This window comes from Chenopodium quinoa, unplaced genomic scaffold, assembly GCF_001683475.1.
Source record: "Chenopodium quinoa cultivar QQ74 unplaced genomic scaffold, ASM168347v1, whole genome shotgun sequence".
NCBI classification, from domain to species: domain Eukaryota; kingdom Viridiplantae; phylum Streptophyta; class Magnoliopsida; order Caryophyllales; family Amaranthaceae; genus Chenopodium; species Chenopodium quinoa.
Genome location: NW_018744858.1, coordinates 1,519,799 through 1,535,694, shown reverse-complemented (window position 1 = coordinate 1,535,694; position 15,896 = coordinate 1,519,799).

The following is a 15,896-nucleotide window of genomic DNA, read 5'->3' as shown; positions in this document are numbered from 1 at the left end:
CAGCAAAGCTGAGTATATACAACGAATGGGAACATAGTAACATGCTTTAAATTTGTCTTAACATTCCACACTTGCTTGTAGTCAATCAAGGAAACAACCAAAACAAAGACTCATTGACTCATACGCTATTTAAATTATTACTTGGAATGCGCATTGAAATGGTTTCATCACTATTTAGGAGCTAATCGAGTAGGCAACAACTTATGTCACTATTAAGTGACAGACATCCCTGTGCATAACAATATAAATAGGAAAGTGTAACGTCTTGTATTCCCTATAGAAGTTATGGTTAAATATAAAACCCTATAACTCCCCTAATATGTTCATACTCAAGGTATATATGTTCTAAGATTTTTGGTGTATATATAAGTCAAACTTTTATTGCTTCCCCAAAAAATGTTGTATGATCTCTCTGAATCTTTTTTAATTTTTTTTATTTTCATACAAAATATATAATATTATGCAATTTCCTAAGCGATTACTATTAAAAATTTTAACTCATTTGCCCAAAAAATTTAATGAGCAAATGGAGATTGTATATGGGTAGACATAATTAGATTTTTACTTTGGGATATGAGTTAAAGGAGGAGATGAGATATAAATTGTAGTTTTTTTATTGGTAAAATAAATCTACTAAGACCACACGAATGTAATAAGACCACATGACTATGTATTGGAGATATTCTAGGATATTATTGTGACATATTTTGGGTATATATCTTATGTGAAGATATGATAGAATATTGTGGAATATTATGGTAATGTCAACCCTATTGTTATATATACTTGTATTTGTGGCCATGAAGATTAATGAGAAATACAGTGAATTTTTTGGTGACTTTGTGATTAATTTAACATGGTATTAAGAGCCTAGTTAAGATTCAAAAAAAATTTTGTACGTAGATTTTCATAATTTACGCACATTTGTGACCTTGTGAGATAATCTGTTTTTTTTCCCTTTCCCCTTGAGTTGTGAGAGATGGCTGGTGGCTCAGGCGGTGATGGAGGAAAACCGAAGTTAGATATGACTTATCACCTGGGATCGAGTGATGGTCCCGAAAATATTATCACTCCGATTCAACTTCGTGGTTAGAATTATGATGAGTGGGCAAGGGCTATTCATACCTCGTTGAAGGCTAAGCGCAAATATGGTTTCATTGACAGAAGCATCAAAAAGCCGACAGATAGTGATAAATTGGAAGATTGGGAGGCTATTCATTCAATGGTGGTCTATTGGATTACTTATACTTTGGACCCTTCGGTGAGGGCCACTATTGGAGAGAATGATGATGATTAACTGTTATAGAACAATCTAAAAAATCGATTATGTGTTGTTAGCGGTACACGGATCTGTTTATTGAAGTTGTCTTTGGGTGAATGCAAGAAAGGCAAGACCAATCCCATGGCTGCTTATTTTGGTCGAATTTCCAAGATTTGGGATGTGTAGGGAATTTTTCAAACTCAACCTTTTGAGCCCCATTCTATTCATGCTTTTAAGCATGGCGGCGCTCCAAGGGAAGGAAACTAGAAATAGAAGAGTCGCCAACAAGTTATAAGAACTTGTAAATTGTTCACAGGTGCGAAGGTTACACCCCATTCATGATCACGGAGATTGCTAACTCCTTAGTGGTCCGGAACCATGACTAAATATTCGGGGATGATGGTACGAGTCCAACCTAAAAGAGATTGAACCCGCCCTAAATCGGCCTCTACTTAATTCTTATGATATTCATGTACGTTTTCCGATCAACATACATACATCAAGTTAGCCCTAAACCTGTTTAATCTACATTGGTTGATTATTAATGCAAAATCAAATCTATTATTGGTGATCACTTGAATTAAAATCATATTCAACCTAAAATCAAATTATTAATTATCTTATTAGCTGTGATTTCAACTACAAATTCCCTTTAAACTTGCAAAAAGGGGCATGATCAAGAAATAACAATCAATCATGAATAATCAAGCAACATATAATTAATTGACACAATAATCATCATCACAATAATTATATCAAAATATCGTTAGCAAGATCCTAGACATGATACTAAACAGGTTAATAACAAATCCTAGCATGTCAGTAATAAAAATTATGATCAAAGCATTAACCTAAACATGATACTATCAATCAAAATCAACATCCTAAACATGATACTAGAAATCATAAAGACATCCTAACATGATACTAGAAATCATAAAGACATCCTAACATGATACTAGGAATTAAAATAATATTCTATACATGATTTCTACTCCAAAATCAAGGATTAAGTGATTGAATTACTTACGTTGATGTTCCTCCCTTCTTGGTATTAAAATAATAAACACGTTAGTAACTTCAAGAAAGATTAAATCAACAAAGTAAATAAAGGACCAAACCCTTAGAACTATTAATCTTTCACGTCGAGGTCGAAGGCAACGTCGAGAAGGGCAAGGTGTATTAGAATCTCGCAAAGGAAGTATGGTGTTTGATTTGGGAGAGTAGCAAGGATGTGTTTTGGCTAGGCTAAGAAAAGAAGTCAAGAGAGAGAGGAAGTATTAGAAAGGGGTATTGATGATGATTGTTAGTGATTGAAAATGGGGTGATACAACCTCTATTTATAGGAAAAAAGAGAGTCGAAGGATAAAAACGAGTAAAAATTCAAATTTGACTAAAACAAATCTCATTGCGACGCGATAGAACTATCACGGCGCGAGGCTCTGTCACTCTATGATGGTTTTGACAAAGATATAATTCGTGCGGAATCCGATTTCCAATCGGATTGGGCAATCAATTTCCCGCACGTATTCTATTTTGACTGGGATTAGGATCATCGAAAAAGAGATGTTTTATTCGATATCAAATTCTCAAATCTTTATCTGAAAAATACTAAAATCTGGTTTGGACGTTTTTTATAAGTTGGACACGAAATGAATGATTTTAAGGACACGAAATGAATGATTTTGGGTCTAAAGGCACGAAATAAATGATTTTGGATTAAAACATTTATGGAAAGGTTTGAAATACGGTTAAGGCTTAAGGGAACTTCACGAGACTCTTCAATTCTTCACTGAACTCGATAATCAAAGACATGAAAGGTACTCATCACCAGGTTTGGTTTTTGGGGAGACACAATCAGGTATCTACAAGATGAGTTGTATACTTACATTACCGTACCTACTTGTTCATGTGGTGCGTGTAAATGTAATATTGTAGCGTAAATGGAAAGATTGCGGCAGAAGGACTTTGTTCACCATTTTTTATTGGTCTAGATGATGCTTATGGCTCGATTAGGGTTCAACTTTTGACTCAAGATCTCTTACCACTGTTGATAAATCATATCAAAAAATTATTTAAGCTGAACACTTGTGGGGAGGCAAGACAACCATGACTATGCGTACGACTCGGGAAAATGCTACGGCTTTCAAGATTTAACATGATTCTACTTCTAAATCGCAACGTTCGACTAATAATTATGACAAATTTTGCAACCATTGTAATCATGTAGGTCATGATGAGTTCGGTTGCTTTCAAATTCATGGCTACCCTCCTTGGTGGGGAGACCGTGGCTGTGGAGATCGGGGCCGTGGTCATGGTGACTCCGGTTTAAGCAGAGGCAGTGGAAGATTTGGGGGGGGGGTGTAGGGTTTCGTAGTGACCTTCACTATGCGGAATGAAACTCCCCAAGACCCGCCCCCATAATTAATGCAACTAATACAAGCAAAACATGATTAAAACACAATTAAGAGTAAGGGTAAGAAATATATCCTCGACGCGTGCTTCGCTCTTACTAGGAGTTTTACGAATTCAAGGTATACTCAACAATGGAGTTTCCTTTACAATTCCACTCAAGTGTGTTCTTTCCCAAATACCCAAGCCTTGATATTTATAGGGAAATGAACCCTTGATTTCCAATCTCCCACCAATGTGGGAGAGTTGGTAAATATGGCAATTTATTTAAATCTAAATTAAATAAATAATCAACTCAATCACAATGCAACAAGTGTCAAGGGGAGAGAGAGAGTTAGGTGAGGACCAAGAGTAAAGGGGGGAGGGACCATTGCCTTGCTCCCCAAGGCTTTGCCCAAGGGTTGGTCCCCACCCCTCACAAAACCGGCCTCATGTGGGCTGCTGGGCTGGCAGCCTGCTATCACTACCAGCATGCCCATCCAGCTAGCACCACCCCAGCCAACACAAGCTTGATACATGTGGTTGTGCTGGGTAGTGCCTACGCTGCTGGTGCTTGCTAGGCGCTATGTGCTGCTAGCTAGGCGCTGCTGCCCAACCATCGTACACGCACACGCAAGCCCAGCCATAGCGCACATGCACGCAAGGCCCAGCCATGCCGCACATGCACGCAAGGCCCAGCATACGTGCTGCTAGCGAGCCACGCATGCTGGATGGCTTGATGCTTGGCGATAGTGCTAGGCACACATGCACACGCATACACGCAAGTGCCCAGCACTACGATGGTGCTATGCTGTGTGCTGCGATGGTGCAACAGCCCTAGGCACATGCACACGCACATACGCATAGGCCTAGCCATGCGATAGTGCTGTGCTTGTGCTGCGATGGTGCGACAGCCCTAGGCACATGCACACGCACACACGCATAGGCCTAGCCATGCGATAGTGCTGTGCTTGTGCTGCAATGGTGCGACAGCCCTAGGCACACGCACACGCACACACGCATAGGCTTGGCCATGCGATAGTGCTGTGCTTGTGCGATGGACTGCGATAGCACCTAGGGCGCGCCTAGCACACACATGGTGCGCCTAGCACATACATGGTGCGCCTAGCAAACACATGGTGCGCCTACTCTTGCGATGAGCTAGCCTAGCCTAACACTTTACATGGCTAGGCCAATGTGATGCTACGACTATGCTCGTACTTGTTGCTTGTGATTTTGCGACGCTCGGTCTCGACGTCTAGGCTCGATATCCTACGTCTGTGTTCGTAAAACTCCGACGACTCATTATATCCTTCGAATTGATTCGTCGTCTCGGATCGGTTGTTCGATTGGGTTCGACCCGAAGGGTTCAGTTAAGATTAAGTTGTAATATTAATTATACCTTAATATTACTGATCGGAAGCGGCCTCCACCTAGGCATTTCGATCACTTGACCTTACTGAAGAATTAGCTCTGTAATAATTCTGAACCCTCTATCAGAATAATACACTTGTTGGAAGGACACCATTCCTTTCCATCTCCCAATTGTCCTTCCGGACAAGTGTGCATATAGTGTATAGCCCATTTCCTATGTCGCTTAATGTCTCTTCGTGAACTATAAGGTAAGATTCATCGTCATCCTTATTTCGTTCAGAAGTGTTTCTCGATCTCCGAGTTCGACTGTCAATAAGCAGATGATTTCTAAAATCCATCTGAGCACGGCCATGCATTTTCACAGTCTCGCTCTTCGAGCGGCCTTGTAAACAACAAAGACATGTTCCCCATTGTTAATAGGGGGACATTCCCAGTCTCGCATTGTAAGTTTCTCTTACTAAGAGGACCTAATCTCTCGAGTGTTCCCGTTATGATCCTCAGTTACGGCAGACGTTTGGCAACATAAAAAAGACTAGTACTCAAATAAGAAAACTTCACAACACTCATGGTTGAGGAAACAGGTTCCGATAGCTATAATGAGAAATGTACTTATGACAATTTTAAATCTCTTAAAGTACTCTCATAGGTCTTTCCAGTGCAGTTCCGAACTGGCACCGGTGCAAATGATTTATGACCATTACGTCCTTGCAGCACAAGAAACGGTGCTGTAAATCATACTACACACTAATCTCTGGTGGTCATCAATCGTCCATCAGTTAGATGACCTCGATTAGGGATGATTTTCGATTTAAATATTCAATGTTCACTTAACATGTGCTTCTTTATCCAAGACATGGTCTTGATACCCTGTTTTGAATATTTCCATAAATCGAATGGACTCATTATTTAATTCTAAACCACAATTAAATAGCAATGGAGTGAATGGTAATTTTTGCATTAAAATTAATTACTCCATAAATGAATGGTTTCAATACAGTGTCTTACATTAAAACATCTAGTTTAATTAAAACACATGTACAGGGAATTTCAAAGCCAGTCTCCGACGTGCTTGATTCCCATTGCCTCAATGTGCTTGTTGTGTTTCACTTGAGGCAATGGTTTAGTCAAAGGATCAGTCACATTATCATCCGTGCTGATCTTGTAAATTCTGATTTCACCTTCAGATTTCCATTCCCTTATCATGTGAAATCGCCTTTGGACATGTTTGACCTTCTGGTGCTCTCTTGGCTCTCTAGCCTGAGCGATAGCTCCATTATTGTCACAGTAGAGATCTATCGGACCCTTGATGGAGGGTACAACACCAAGTTCACTGACGAACTTGTGAATCCAAACAACCTCTTTAACGGCTTCTGAAGCAGCCAAGTATTCGGCTTCAGTTGTAGAATCTGCAGTGGTGCTCTGCTTGGCACTCTTCTAGCTAAACGCTCCTCCATTTAGACAGAATATGTACCCTGATTGTGACTTGAAATCGTCTCTGTCAGTCTGGAAGCTAGCGTCGGTGTAACCTTCAACAACCAAGTCTTTGTGGCCACCATAAATCAGGAATTTATCCTTGTTCCTTTTCAGGTACTTCAGGATATTCTTGGCCGCAGTCCAATGCGCCTCTCCTGGGTCCGATTGGTATCGGCTCGTAGCACTCAAGGCATACGATATATGTGGCCCGGTACATATCATGGTATACATGATCGATCCAATTAGCGAAGCATATGGGATCTGATTCATTCTCTCTCGCTCAACAGGTGTCTGTGGATACTGTTTCTTGCTGAGAGTTACGCCATGGGACATGGGTAAATGCCCTATCTTGGCATTCTCCATGTGGAATCGTGCCAGTACCTTATCAATGTAAGTACTTTGGCTCAATCTAACCATCCTCTTAGATCTATCCCTGTAGATCTTGATGCCTTATATGTACTATGCCTATCCTAAGTCCTTCATTGAAAATAACTTTCCCAACCAGCCCTTTACGGACTCTAGTAATTTTGTGCTGTTTCCAATGAGCAGTATGTCATCGACATATAGGACTAGGAATGCGATGTCACTCCCACTGACCTTCTTGTAGATACAAGACTCATCTAGATTCTTGATAAAACCAAACTTGCTGATGGCTGCATCAAATCGCAGATTCCAACTCCTGCTAGCTTGCTTTAGTCCAAAAATGAACTTTTTAAGCTTGCACACCTTTCCAGCGTTGCTTGGATCAAAAAAACCTTATGGCTGTGTCATGTACACAATTTCTTCCAAAATCCCATTTAGGAAGGCGGTTTTGACATCCATTTGCCATATTTCATAATCGTAATATGCAGCAATCGCTAGGATAATCCGGACAGACTTTAGCATTGCAACCGGTGAAAAGGTTTCATCATAGTCAATCCCATGGATTTGTCTATAAACTTTTGCCACCAGTCTAGCCTTGTAAATCGATACATTTCCATCCTTATCTGTCTTCAATTTGAAGATCCATTTGCAACTAATGGGTGTGTAACCCTCGGGCAAATTCACCAAGTCCCAGACGTGATTTTTCAGACATGGAGTATATCTCGGATTTCATGGCCTCTTGCCATTTAGCAGAGTCAGGGCTCGTCATAGCTTGTTTTTATGTCGCTGGCTCATCACCATCCATAACTAGGATGTCTTGATCATCGGTTAAGATAATACCAAGGTATCTGTCTGGTTGAGATCTTTGCCGTTGCGACCTACGAAGGGTAATGGGTTGAGCATTTACATTGTCTGTTTGATTCTGACTAATCTTCTCAGCTACTTTCAAAGCACTTAGATTGTCAGTTTTATCAGTTTGACATTGTTGCTCGTCCTCTTGAACTTCATCGAGTTTGATTTTCCTCCCACGTTTCATTTTGGAAAGGTATTCCTTCTCCAAAAGGACACCATCACGAGCAACAAATACTTTGTTCTCGGATTTATTGTAGAAGTAATACCCTTTGGTTTCTTTTGGGTATCCCACAAATAAACACTTGTCTGATTTGGGGTGAAGTTTGTCCGAAATTAATCATTTGACATATGCTTCGCATCCCCAAATCTTGAGAAAAGACAACCTAGGAGGTTTCTTAGTCCATAATTCATATGGAGTCTTTTCAACAGCTTTTGACGGAGCTCGGTTCAGTGTTAGTGCCGCGGTTTGTAGCGCATGTCCCCAGAAAGAGATAGGAAGTTCACTAAGACCCATCATTGATCGAACCATGTCTAACAAGGTTTGATTCCTCCGTTCGGATACTCCGTTCCATTGAGGAGTTCTAGGAGGTGTCAACTTTGAAAGAATACCATTTTCTTTCAAGTGATCGTCGAATTCATGGCTCAAATATTTGCCACCTCGATTCGATCGAAGTGCTTTAATTTTCTTGCCAAGTTGATTCTCAACTTTTTTCTGAAATTCTTTGAATTTTGTCAAAAGATTCAGATTTATTCGACATTAGGTAGACATAGCCATATCTACTAATGTTTGTTAACGAAGTTGAATTCTTAGTGGTCTTAGTTTAAGTAGCGGTATCAACTTTTGTCTAATCATATGTAAAGCATGAAATTTCCATGTAACATATATTTGCAAGACAATTTTGAAACAACCATTGTCAAAGTCTTACATTCAAAATAACTAGGTGTCCAACACCATAGATCATAGTATGTTCAAAAGCATGATGAAAACTAAGATTAGTTTAATTACATGTCATAGACAAAATAGTGCATGCAAGCACGACCGAAAAACCATCTTCGTCGTCTACTTGTCCTTGCACCAACACTTGATAAGCTTCTCACTTGGTCCCTGAAAAGGCAAAATAAAGTGAGTCATATTTGGTATCCAATACCTATGATAAGCTTAATTCACAAGTGTTTAAGGAAGATACCTGAGGTAGTCGGAGCATTCCTTTCCTCCTCATCCTTGCGAAAGATCTTGCATTCTCGTTTGTAGTGGCCTTGCCCTCCACAATAGAAGCAATGAATCTTCGCCTTGTTCTTGAAATCCCTCCTTCTTGATGGTCTTTTGGTTGCCCCAAATGAATTGGCTCGGTGAAGTAGCTCCACCACACTCTTCAAAGAATGTGTCTCCTTTCTTTTAGAAATATATGCCCTTAGTGCATCATATCTTGAGTGGAGTGAAGTGAGCATAATATGACCGGCCATTCCATCTTCTAATGGAATTCCGAGGAGTTCCATGTGCTTGAAGAGCCTAGTCATTCTTGCCACATGGGGTCGGAGGGGCATACCCGGTCTCAACTTAGTGTTGCAGACTGTAGACCAAAGATGGTACCTCTCTTTAGCAAGACAACCTTGATATGATGGCTTCACATTCATGTCTGTAAGTGACCTAGTCACCTCAAACAAGAGTCCATCATTTTTGTCGTTGAAACTCTTAGAGAATCTCACACCGACAACATCCCTTAGTCCTCCAAGGAATAAGTCCGGAAAAGAGAATGGAAGTTTTTCTTTCCATTCTTCCGGGATGGAGTTAGCCATGAGTTGTGATACTAATTTGCAGTCATTGGACCATGCACAATAAGTTTCGTCACTCAAGTATTTCTTGGTACAGAGGGTTGGGAGGAAAGTATCTAGAACATACTCCTTGGAACAATTCCGGAGAGTTTTCCTGAGTTCCTCTTCCCATTCTTCAAGGTTTGTTAAGTTAAGCATGATATCCAACTTATTGGGGAGTTCCGGGGACATAGAGTTGTTGTTTGAGTTACTTGCAGACATAGTTCTACAATTGAAAGAATTTGAAATGAAAAACCATTCATATAAATCAATAAGTTTGAAATTTAAAAGCGTTCATGCATATTTTCAATCTTATTGAGCATTTTATCCACGCATTAATAATTTGTCCCTTTTAGGCGAGAATAAAATGATTCCGAGATCCTAAAGATCAAGAAATGGTTAAGCATGCTTTGTCTTGTCTGAACATTAAATATCTTAAGGTAAGCAATCCAATTGCTAATAGCTCCAAGCTACTCTCGGTTTGATAAAATGTCGCATCTAATGCATTCTTGACATTTTATCTCTTTTGCCACGACATCTAAGGACTCCTTACTGATATTGTTGAGCTTAACCAAGACAACTTGTATACCTAGTATACCTTACCTTCCTAGGGAAGTAGTGATGCCTCGCTTTGGCGTAGCCCATCACATACGCGCATTAGTTCGGTAAGTGTTGTTCTTGGAATGACAAATGTTAGCTCAATATTTTAAGGGACCTAGGGTTTCTATGTTGGTTGATTTAAGTGAACTTAACTAATCGTTGCAACATATGAAATCCTAGACATGCATCTAACATTCATATACATATATAACAATAATATATATAAGGCATAAATTTGATGCATTTGGCAACTAGCATGACCCCTTGAAATCTTCAAATCTTCAAGGGTCTTCATTTTGGCTCGTCTTCATCGAAACGCCGTCTCGAGACATCCTTGCCAAAATAAAATAACTAGCTACTACGACTAAGATTAATCTAAAGTACAAAAATATTTAACGGTTCGCAGACCGTATTTAGATTTTACAAAAATACATAACGGAACGCAATCCGTATTTTCTATCTTAGTCGGGTCCCACTAGTTGCCATTTTCTCAAAACCTGTTTTGAAAACAATCTTTCATTCACCCATTCACTATTTGTGAATGGCCCATGCACATTACGAGATACATAATTAAACATGCAAAACCAATAACTAACTTAGGTGGTTAATCCGATTAACGCGCCTAATTAAAACTAGTCAGAGTTGTTTAATCCATTATTTCTAAGGTGCAGAAATTGCTCACGAAATTAACTAAGCTCCCACTAAATTCCGCATCCATACTTTATCAATCCGATTAATTAAGTCGGCTTAACCCATAATTTGACAAAATTTTGCAAAAGCCGAAAAATGAGGTTTAACCTCGTTAAAATAATTACATAAATATTCATTTGCCTAGCATGCTGGTGCCTTCCAACAAGTGGTGCGCTAGGCTGGCGCTTGCTGCCATGCTTCCCAACAGCATCCCCTCGCAAGCCAGCTCCCAGCCACTGCCCCACGCACATCAGCCCCAAACTTCCCTCGCCACACAGCATCGCACAGCAGCACGCTTCGATGCCTACCCCTCTGCGCACCATAGGCAGCCACATGCGGGCTGCTGGGCAGCCCGACTAGCCTTGGTGACGCTTGGGGTTTTGCCTCGATTTGCGTGCATTTTTCTCGGGATTTTAATCCCGATTTACGTGCGACGTAAAATTAATCTAATTTTATTTTAGAATTAATTTAGGGCAAAATTGAAAATAAAATAAGTCCAACTTAATTAAATTCAATTTTAATGGTGCAGAAGCCTAAATCATCCAAAATTTTCTTTTGAAATAATTTAGGTCTTCCTTTATGCTTAAAATTGAAAAGAGCTATGTCCATAATTAATTTAACCAATATGAAAATTAATAATGGATTTGACAAATGGGAGTTGAAAATATAAATTAATCATCTAATGATAAAATTTTCCAACTTTCATACTTGTGTAAAATAACAAGATTACATCTTCCAATATGAAGATTAATCAAAATTTACTAACAAGAATTTGAACTTCAAGGATTTTAATCAACCAAAAAATGAAAAAGTCGAAACTTAGTTCAATCATGGAATTTAGGGTTAAAGTTCCAATCATTTAAATATTCAAAGATTAGATCTTTAACATACTTAGGAACTTAAAATTACACATTCACATCAAACATTCACACATTAATGCAATTTATTTGCATAATTGTGAAAAAACAAGTTTGTGTAAAAAAAAAAAGAGCATATCAACTCAAGCACTTTACAACTCCATAATTATGCTTAAAAATATTTAAAATGGCACTAGATTAGGGATGCAATAATGCATTTAATCTATCCTTGAAATGCTTGCATTAATCAAGGCTTAAAAGATTTAAAACTTTCGTTGAAAACGAAAAAACCCAAAAAAAATGGGTTTCTGGTTCGAATTTGGCTTCTGGACAACCCTTAAAAGGGTTGAATTTGATTCAGAATGTCGATTCCATCCAAAAAACACTATTTTTGAGCAAAATTCTAGGTTCAACAGCCAAAACGAAAAAAATACGAGTTTTAAAATTAATTAAAACGAGCTTCTAATCCAATTAGAAAAGAAAAACCAGAATATAAATCTTCTTTTAAAACACCTTAATTAATAAATAATTGCAAAAATTAAAAGGAGCATGACTCCGATACCGCTGTAGGGTTTCGTAGTGACCCTCACTACGCGGAATGAAACCCCCCAAGACCCGCCCCCATAATTAATGCAACTAATACAAGCAAAACATAATTAAAACACAATTAAGAGTAAGGATAAGAAATATACCCTTGACGCGTGCTTCGCTCTTACAACGAGCTGTTACTTCAACCTCGATAATGCGAGCCCTCCAACGGGATCGTACCCTCGAACCCGACCCGATCATCCTAAGCCTCGAAGTTTAGTCAAGGCCCAGACAAAATATAAACTTGGAGTTTTACGAATTCAAGGTATACTCAACAATGGAGTTTCCTTTACAATTCCACTCAAGTGTGTTCTTTCCCAAATACCCAAGCCTTGGTATTTATCGGGAAATGAACCCTTGATTTCCAATCTCCCACCAATGTGGGAGAGTTGGTAAATATGACAATTTATTTAATTCTAAATTAAATAAATAATCAACTCAATCACAATGCAACAAGTGTCAAGGGGAGAGAGAGAGAGTTAGGCGACGACCAAGAGTAAAGGGGGGACCATTGCCTTGCTCCCCAAGGCTTGGTCCCCACCCCTCACAAAACCGGCCTCATGTGGGCTGCTGGGCTAGAAGCCAGCTAGCACTGCCAGCCAGCTAGCACCACCCCAGCCAGCACAAGCTTGATGCATGTGGCTGTGCTGGGCAGTGCCTACGCTGCTGCTGCTTCCTAGGCGCTGTGTGCTGCTAGCTAGGCGCTGCTGCCCAGCCATCGCACACGCACACGCAAGCCCAGCCATAGCGCACATGCACGTAAGACCCAGCCATGCCACACATGCACGCAAGGCCCGACTTGATGCCTGGCGATAGTGCTAGGCATATACGCACACGCACACACGCAAGTGCCCAGCACTGCGATGGTGCTATGCTGTGTGCTGCGATGGTGCGACAGCCCTAGGCACATGCACACGCACACATGTATAGGCTTAGCCATGCGATAGTTCTGTGCTTGTGCTGCGATGGTGCGACAGCCCTAGGCTCATGCACACAACGCATAGGCCTAGCCATGCGATAGTGCTGTGCTTGTGCTGCGATGGTGCGACAGCCCTAGGCACATGCACACGCATACACGCATATGCCTAGCCATGCGATAGTGTTGTGCTTGTGCGATGGACTGCGATAGCACCTAGGGCGCGCCTAGCACACACATGGTGCGCCTAACACATACATGGTGCGCCTAGCAAACACATGGTGCGCCTAGGCTTGCGATGAGCTAGCCTAGCCTAGCACTTCACATGGCTAGGCCAATGTGATGCTACGACTATGCTCGTACTTGTTGCTTGTGATTTTGCGACGCTCGGTCTCGACGCCGTAGGCTCGATATCCGACGTCTGTGTTCGTAAAACTCCGACGACTCATTATATCCTTCGGATTGATTCGTCGTCTCGGATCGGTTGTTCGATTGGGTTCGACCTGAAGGGTTCAGTTAAGATTAAGATGTAATATTAATTATACCTTAATATTACTGATCTTAAGCGGCCTCCACCTAGGCATTCCGATCACTTAACCTTATTGAAGAATTAGCTCTGTGATAATTCTGAACCATCTCAGAATAATACACTTGTTGGAAGGACACCATTCCTTTCAGGGGGGGGGGGGGGCGAGGTGATCAAGCTACTGCTCCTGTTCGTGCCAACAAGATAAGAGGGTAGTCCGCTTCCTAGGCCACGCAAGGTGGGAGTGCTATGGTAGCTGATGTGGCAACACTTGCGTGTGTGTCTTCGGCTCTAATTTAGAAAATCGTAGATCACTTAAATGCTATGAAGCCCAAACTTCATGGTATTGATCAATTGGGTTGTATCGTTGATACCAGCGCATCCAACGATGTGACTTGTGATTTGTCACTATTGACGAATGTGACTAATGTACAACATTGTCCGGTGGGTCTACTGAATGGGAAGAGCGCTAATGCATCTAAAATTGGCACTGTAATTTTACAAGGGGGTTTGACGATTGATAATGTTCTTTTTGTGCCTCAATTGAGTTGCAATTTAATTTCTGCAACTCAATTATGTGATGAATCAAATTACACTTTGTAATTTACTAACAAACTTTGTGTTATACAGGACCTAATGACGAGGAAGGTGATTGGAGTAGGTGAACGAGTGGATGGACCTTACTATTTTCGTGGTGTTCTTGAGGTTAAAGCTTTGAATATAGATGGAGATCGATCGGCAGAGTTGTGACATCAATAAATGGGGCACCCTTTGGGAAGAGTTTTTGCAATACATTCCTATTGAGAGTAGTTCTAGTAGGAGTCTTAAATCATGTGATGTATGCCCTCGGGTAAAGTAACATAGGAGTAGTTTTACCATAAGAAAAAATAAAGCTAGTAGGCTGTTTGAACTTAGTCATGTTGATTTGTGGGGACCTTACAAGGCCTCAACGACTTGTGGTTCTCATTATTTCTTAACAATAGTAGATGATTTCTTAAGTGAGTGTGGACGTATTTAATACGTAATAAAACTGAAGTTGAACTAATGATTCTTAATTTTGTTGCTTTGATTAAACGTCAATTTGGTTATAAGATTAAAATCATTCGTAGTGACAATGACATGGAATTTAATTCCTTGCGGGACTATTTTGTTGCTCATGGGATCATATTTGAGACATCTTTTGTGGGCATGCCTCAACAAAATGGGCGTGTTGAGCATAAACATCAACATATCCTAAATGTGGCACGTGCTTTGAGATTTCAAGAAAATTTGCCGCTTAAATTTTGGGGGGAATCTGTGCAAGCGACTTGTCATTTGATAAATCGTACTCTATCTAGATTGCTTGATTTCAAGACTCCGTTTGAGGTTCTTTTGGCAAACAACCTTCGTATGAATATATTAGGGTGTTGGGGTGCTTGTGTTATGCTCACAATCAACGAAGTAAGAGTGATAAATTCACTAGTAGGAGTCGGAAATGTGTATTTTATGGGATACCCATTCGGGAAGAAAGGTTGGATAGTGTATGACTTGGAGACTAAGGAGAGCTTTGTATCTCGTGATGTGAATTTTGTTGAGTATGGATTTCCGTTTATTAAATACTCTAGATGTTGGTGAGGTTCAGGGCTCTAAATATGTGCAAACTTTGTGTGATAATATGAGTGATGATGAGTGAAGTATTGATAAAGAGAGTGGGGATATGACTTGAGGTTGAAAATGTGGGTAGTGAGGAGCAACCCCAGGTACTAGGGTCCGCGGGCAGTCTGCGGGAGGAGGCAGCACACCACAACCAGCCTGAAACTAAACTGCTAGTTGAAGGATTTATGTCTTCTTCAAGTGTAATTACTTGATATATAACGAATCAAATTATGGAGATAATTAAGTTCGTTCTTTTGGGTCGTCGTTATCTCATAGCTAGAGGTACTAACGATCTTTGGACTAGTAAAATAGACCAAAGCCCAATTAAACCGATCCTATAAGGTCACAATAAGGGGCTAGATTAAGCATAATTAAGAGGAAGAGGCCCATGATAGGCCTTCTCCCTCTAGGTGGCCGGCCATATGAGGAGTCATAAGGGGTTTGAGCTTTGCTTCCTAGTCTAATTATAATATGATTATAAATATACTAAGTGCCTAGGGTTGAACATAACATTCAGTGATCTTTTGATCAAACCCTAATTAGCAAACAATTACCAAC